Raw genomic sequence first — 8,033 nt, 5'->3', positions numbered from 1 at the left:
GGACCAGAGACTCCGGGGTCTTCGGGTCTCAAAGCCTCGCCTCAACAGGTGAGGCCCAGAATCACAAGTACCAGCTCGCACGCGCGGGCATCCTGTGCCTCCGAAGAGGCAATGAATAGATTGGTTCCCTTGGCGCCGAAAGAGCGGCGTGGCTCTTCGGAGCGCGCCAAAAAAAAAGCAGATAGCAGGGCCTGGTGATGGCCCTGTAACTGGAATTGAAGCTCCTCACCTAAACAGCCACTCGCTTTTCGTACACACAGCATTACTTTACACTCACCATGAACACTCAAATTATACAATGGAACGTCAGGCGCCTTCTCAGAAACCATGACGACGTCCAAGAACATTTACACGAACACTCACCAAACGTATTGTGTGTACAAGAAACACACCTAAAATCAAAACACGCCAACTTTCTCCGTAAATACGTAATTTTCCGAAGGGACCATGATGATGCCATGGCATAATCCGAAGGTGTTGCCATTATAAAAAAATCAAGGGATTGCATGCACACACTTAGAACTCCAAACGTCCCTTGTGGCAGTGGCTGTTCGAGCGGTTCTTTTTAATAAACTGATCACAATTTGCACTGTTTACATCCCTGCAAGCTATCAGATACAAAAACTTGATTTACAATCTTCAATTGACAAACATCCGGAGCCTTATGTTCTCCGTGGGAACTTCAATGCACATAGCAGGCTAAGGGGTGACTCTCGTTGCGACGCGCGAGATCGAGTAATTGATCAGTTCCTGCTCTCGTCGAGCGCGTGTCTTCTAAATTCAAAACAACCGACCTTTATAATGTCGCTAATAACACCAACTCCTCCATGGACCTAAGCTTAGTATCTCCATCTCTTGTGCCTCTACTCCAGTGGAAAGTTATCAATATTCCTTACGGAAGTGACCACTTCCCCGTAGTTTTGAGCGCAACTACAGCAACTGAGTGTCCACCACGGGTTTCCAAAAGGTTAATAAACAGAGCCGACGGAGAAGAGTGTATTACCATCGCTCTTTTAGGTTGAAGTGACCTATTTACTTTGAGCATTGATGCCACTGTCAACTTCTTCACAGCGTTTTTGATTGATGCTGCAACAAAATGCACCTAAAAAAACGAATTGACAGCCAAGAAAACTACTTGTGCCGTCGTGGAATTCTGAATGCCGAAACATGCGCTGACAGCAAAACAGAGAATGGAAGTTGATTCGGAACTCTCCAACAGCCAAACATTTTGGTAGCTTTAAGTCTCAAGGCAGAAGAATGCGTCGGCAGGCCAGAAGGGAAAGCTTGCAGAAGTCTTGTCAGGGATGATTTCATAGACAGAGGAGGCTAAAGTCTGGAAAAGGGTTGGTAGAGTAGCATGAAGACAAGTACACTTACTCCCACTCGTGAACACACAGAATGATACTTTGGAAGATTAGGCCAACTTCCTCGGTGCACACTTCTAATGGGTGTCCAGCTCGTCCCACTATACTAATGCTTTCCAAAAATACATAACAATAATAAAAAATCAGAAACTCGAACACAAATTTATTAGATACAAGGCATATAACTGAGCTTCCAGGTTAGCTGAGCTGCAAACATCACTAAATTTCTGCAGTTACCCTGCCCGAGGTTCTGACCGTATGGTGTATAAAATGCTAAAAAAATCTACCAATCGAAACGCAAAGAATCTTAATTTGTTTGTACAGTGCTATCTGCTTCTCTGGAGCTATACCTACTTCCTGGAAAGCGGCTAATATTAGTGCCATATTGAAACACGGCAAGGGCACTTCGTCTGTTTTGAGTCAAAGGCCTATTGCACTTACAAACTGCTTCTAAAAAATTTTGGAAAAAATGATGAACTGCCGACTTGTACATTTTCTTGAAAAAAAAAACAATTAGCTCGACTGATTTTCATGTGTGTTTCCAGAGGGTGGATCCACCACTGACCATCTTGTTCGTATAGAGGCACAGATCAGAAACGCTTTCGTTCATAAGACATTCTTTTTCTCTGTGGTCCTCGATATCGAAAAGGCATATGGTGCAACATGACGCTTTGCAATACTAAAAGACATGTTCTACCTTGACAAGCTTGGCAGAATGTTTACTGTAATGAAAATTTACTTGTCCCACCAGACAATCCGCGTTCGAGTAGGCAGCGCTGTGTCACAAACATTTGTTCAAGAAAAGGTGTGCTGCAAGGTGAATTTGGCTGCTCACTGTTTATTGTCAAATTATATTCCTTGCGCTTGTCCATCACCCACAATATGTCTTATTGTACATAAGTCGACGACGTTCAGCTTGGCTTCAGATCTAGCAATCTGGCCATGTGTGAGCGGCAGGTTCAGCTTGGTGTGAACAAAGTCTCTAATTGGGCAGAAGAAAACGGTTTCCGGCTGAATGCACAGAAAAAGCACGCGTGTATTTTTCTCCAGGAAGACAGGCCTCTATTCCGAAGCTGATATTCAACTGCACGGGCAGCGTCTTGCTCCTAATAATAAAGCGAGATAATGCTCCAACTTCTGATAAATCTCCTTTGCCGTATTCTATTTTTCTCGCCTCACAGATCCGGTTGAAGTAGAAAGATTAATTAGAAAACTTAAAAACAATGTTGCATCAGGGATTGATGAGATAGGTTCTGTTGAGTTAAAAATGGTGTCACCATTGATATCTAATGTCTTGGCCTATATTATCAACCTCACCCTCACTAACGGTGTATTTCCAGAGCAGCTAAAAGCAGCAAAAGTCACTGCAGTACATAAAGGTGGTGATATCAATACTTTGGCGAACTATCGACCTATATCCGTACTTTCAACAGTATCAAAAATATTTGAAGGGGTTATTTATGATAGACTTGCATCCTTTTTTGATAAGCACCAAATAATAACAAAAAGTCAGTATGGTTTTCAAAAAAATAAATCAACAGAACAAGCTCTACTGTATATCAAAGATAAGATAATCGAAAATATATAACAAAAATTATACTCTTGGGCTCTTCCTCGATCTTCAAAAGGCATTTGACTCCATACAATTCAAATCATTGATTCATAAATTATCAAGTTATGGGGTGCGTGGAGTTGCACTACAACTGTTTAAAAGTTACCTAGAAGATCGTTATCAATATGTAAAACTGAATAACACTATTTCTGCAAAGATAAAGTTGAACCAAGGAGTCCCCCAAGGGTCTATACTGGGGCCATTATTGTTCCTTGTCTATATAAATGATATTGTCGATATACCTCATTCTCATGAACTTATAATGTACGCTGACGATACGAATGTTTTCTTTTCATCAGACAATCTAATATCACTTGAGGTCAGTGTAAATCATTATCTAAGCAATCTTTCAAATTGGTTAAGGCAAAATGGACTGCGCTTGAATGCAAAAAAAAAACAACCTATATGATATTCCGACCTATAAACAAACCTATTAGTAACATAGCTGTAAAATTCGAAGGAAATTGCATCGCACATGTTAGGGAACAAAAGTTTCTTGGTGTATGGTTTCAGGAAGAATTAAACTGGAATACACATGTAAATCATCTGATCACCGCATTAGCGCGAATAGTTGGTTGTTTTTTTAGAACAATGCACTTAATCCCATTGAGGTTAAAAATAAGTATGTACTATGCACTCTTCCATTCTAAAGTAAGTTATGGGATGTTAGTCTGGGGAACGACATCACAAGGGAATTACCATAAGTTAATAACTATACAAAAGAAAATATTGCGCTGCTTTGAAAATTACAGGGGGAATCTACAAGACTTGCGCACTGCTCCACTATTCATTAAACATTCCATACTCAGAATTGATCAATTATATCATTTTAAATTACTTCAGTTAATACAAAAGACTAAGCTATATGAAGAAAGTTGCACCGAAAGACCACACTACAGTATGCGAGAACAAAAGAAACGAGCTCCTAGAACAAGAACCAAGTATGGAAAACATAGTATTGCTTACCAGGTACCTCAGGTTTTAAATACCCTTGCAGATCAGTTGAACTTTAGGGCTAGTAGTGCGACTTTCAAGAAACAAATCAAGAACTTATTCATAACCACCGGTCTACACTATCGAAACTACGTAATGGAGTCTCATGCCTCTGCATGAGACTCCATTACGTATGCATTTTGTGTCTGTTTTTGAGTTGTTTCATTGATATTGTTTAGTTGTGAATTATAACGAGAGTGACCTCTAATTCTTAAAATGTGTTATGTAAACTTCTTATGCTATTTATGATTGAATTTTGTGTTTACAATTTCAGGTCGCTTGAAACCGATGTATTGAATATATATATTGTTTAAGCTTTGCACTGTCACGGACTGCGGAGGGACAAGGGCCTTTGTCAGGCTGTTCGCCTTTAGCCCTTTGCCCCTGCAGTGAGCTCTGTATCCGGCTTACTGTAAATAAAAATACTACTACTACTACTACTAATACTGAACATAAGTTCTTAGGCCTAATATTGGACACTCAGCTAAGCTTCACACCACACATCAAGTATTTAGAAAACAAGTGCATAAAAGCCATGAACGTTCTAACAGTGTTGTCATGTACTACGTGGGGAAGTTAAAAGAAGTGTCTAATGAATCTATATAAAAGGCTCATACTTACCCACCTGAACTATGTGGCAACAGCTTATCAGTCTGTGACAGCTACTGTCCTAAACCTGCTTAACCTTTTTCATGGTCTAGGTATCCACCTCTCTACGGGTGCTTTTCGCACTAGCCCCGTCGAGGGCCTATACGTGAAATTCAACGAATGGTCACTCTACCTACAGAGATGTTACATTTATTTTAAATATGATCTTCGTACTCTCGTCTCCTTGGAATGGCGAGCACTTCGGCATGCAACATCTGCGCCTGCGAGGAAACGCTTGAGCACATTCTATGTCATTGCCCGGCATACCAGACCGAACGACGTATTATGGAAGCCAAGCTCTGTCAGCTGGATTCACGGCCGCTTACAGAAGAGAAGATCCTGGGACCTTGGCCAACGGCTTCCCATACGCGCAAAGCCACGAAAGCCCTCTTGTACTTTTTAAGGAACACCAAACTTCACGACCGCTTGTGAAAGAACTGTGCGAGGCCGTGCTGTGTAGTTTCGAGCTGACTTTTTATGCTTCTCTTTCTTATTCCTCTTCTTTTCTGTCTCTTTTCGTTCTATTATTCCCCTTTTCCCCCACCCCAAGAGTAGGGTAGCCAACCGAACCAAGCTTGGTTAACCTCCCTGCCTTTCCTCTCTATTTATCTCTCTCTCTCTCTCTCTTAAATATGATCTTAATCTGAACGCAGACAAGGAACATCCTTCACATTCTACAATTAATGACATGTCAAGCTTGCTGCGTTTGAGAAACGGCCTTCTATGAGACACTCCTACTCACTTCGTTTTAGGGGCCTAGCGAATGAAATCGGTGTGCCACTTGAACACCATTTGTTAGCTCCTGCAGTATGCCTGCCACCATGGCAGTGACAGGCGATAGATTGCGACGTGTCTTTCGCGGAGGTTACGAAGCATGCACCAATTGCACATATTCAGACATACTTCCCAGAACTACACCAGAAATATTCATAACCTGAATTCCTCACGGATGCTTCGAAGTCCAACAACTCTGTCTCGTACGGAGCCGTCGGCCGATCCTTGTCGGAAGCCAGCGTTCTGCACTCTGATTCAGGCATTTTCACCCGCGAAGTTGTGCGATATTTGCGGTCGTTAAACACAATAAACAAATAAAACTACAGAAGACAATATTATATACAGCTTTCCTGAGCATAGTAAAAGCTCTGAAAACTTAAAAAGCACAAAAGCTGTCCTTGTCTCGCTTTATTCACTGTTATGCACAGTCTACTCATCCAAGCAGCATGCCGCATTCTGCTGGGTGCCAGGACAGCGCGAAATACAAGGCAACGTTTTAGTGGACCAGCTAGCTAGATACGCCAACAAAACCGCTACTGATACATCGATACTAGTTCCTGCACTCGGCTTAAAACCTTTTCTAAAACGAAAACTCAGGGGTTATTGGCAGAGCGCATGAGACACACACACACAAGTAATGAATTGCAGGTCATCAAGCCGCAACCTGGTCATTGGCCGCCTTAAAGAACCCCAGGTGGTCAAAATTTCCAGAGCCCTCCACTACGGCGTCTCTCATGATCATATGGTGGTTTTGGGACGTCAAACCCCACAAATCTAATCATTGGCCACCAGTATCGAAATCACGCCACACAGAAGTAGTACTTACAAGGTTAAGAACAGGATATACATACACTACGCACTCATACGCCGGTGGCTGCCAATCTTTGTGTGATAGATGTGGAGAACCGCTCACCGTTCTTCACATTTTGATCCAGTGTAAAGAACTACACCCGCTAAGAAAACAACACTTTCTATTACTCTACAGACAATACCACTTAATCCAGCAATGTTCGTCGGTAGGGAACCACTTTTCACACATAAATCATTGTGAACTTTTTAAGTTCGTGCTTTTTATATCATATACCTGGGCATTCCGTAGCACGACCTATCCAGAGAGGTTTCCGCTGCGGTGGCTACACTCATCAAAGCACTTGCCTCACGGCCCTTCAACGCAAGGGTGTGAACTATTGAGGCACTTGTGCTAATGCCATACATGTCAACCATGGTTTTTATTATCGCAAACTTTCGGCATACAATAACACCACACACGTTTCACGGCAGGGTCATAAATTTATTACTTCTATGTTTCTACCCGTTTTAGGGCGATTAATTTCAAAGGCCTTATACAGCCGCTAATCACAATCATTGTTCACATCTCTTGCCTCGTAAACTGGCGCTCTTTGATCATCAAATGGCTCTTGCGCCACAAAGCACCAAACATCATCAAAAGTGCTCATGATTACGCGTATAGTCGTTTTCTCAGCTCTAAAAACACTTTTCTTTGGGAGGTAACACTAAATACACAAAAAGGATACGCAAGCCTTGTATTCCAACCAGTTTGCACTAGAGAATAAAAACAAAGGTCATCGTCGGTTTATTTTATCACTTAATGCGTTTTGCTTGCAGAATTCAAGTCATAATGCAATGACTTAGAGAAAGCGAACATTTTCTACAATTAGTCTCTCTATGGAAGCTAGAATGTACTTCGATGTAAGAAAATTATCGAAGGAAAGAATTAATCTAACAAGGCTATAGTAAAGTGTCGAATTAACATTGCAGCTTTTGTTTATCAAAAGACGGATGTAGAAACCCTAAGAAAAACGAACGTGTTGTTGTCCACTGTTGGCGGCGACTACGGGCCTCTGATTTCAGGCAGTAGTTATACTGGTGCGCAGCTTTTCATTCATTAAGCACTAGCCAACTCAATTACTATCTCTGTGGTTGATGAACTGTAAGTCACGATTTTTATTTGTGGAATTAGAAATAACGTCGCTGATGGCTTGGATGGGCAGAGTGCCGTCTCTTTTAAGCATGCTGCTCGTATGATAGCCCACTTGTTGCCAAGTGTAGTTACTAAAATGCTAGAAACAGATATGTTTTTTTCTCTGGATCTTGTGTGATTGATGCCCTTGTATAAAAGTGAAGCTGTTAGCGAAACGGCGTAATGCCGGCTGATATTCGTTCTGCCTGTCTTGTCCGAAGTATTTGAGATTGTTAATAATGAATGGCTCGTTAACCTTTTGACTAAATAGCGAGGGCATCATCTAGTTGAGCTTTTGGAAAGAAAAGTCTACCGAAATGGCATCACTGCAGTTTAAAAAGAAAATTCTCAGCAACATAAAAAACAAACTTTTCATTTTGAGCGTTGGACTATTTATCGATTTCAAAAAAGCATTTGACTGTGTGTTCACAATATTCTTGTGTCTAATCTGCATGATTATGCTGCACTTGATCTTGCCTTTGAACTCATGAAAAGCTGTGCATCTGGAAGCAGTGTTAGAACATCAGTGACTTGATGTCTCCAGCTAGTTGTGTAAAATACGGGGTGACCAAGGGGTTACATGATAACTGATTCACCGAAATTGATCATGTGTGCTGATGACATTCAAATTTCTTTTAGGTCCGCAGCATTTCTTAGCGTA

This window comes from Rhipicephalus microplus, chromosome 3 (genome assembly GCF_043290135.1).
Source record: "Rhipicephalus microplus isolate Deutch F79 chromosome 3, USDA_Rmic, whole genome shotgun sequence".
In the NCBI taxonomy this organism is placed as follows: domain Eukaryota; kingdom Metazoa; phylum Arthropoda; class Arachnida; order Ixodida; family Ixodidae; genus Rhipicephalus; species Rhipicephalus microplus.
This window is presented reverse-complemented; position numbering follows the sequence as displayed.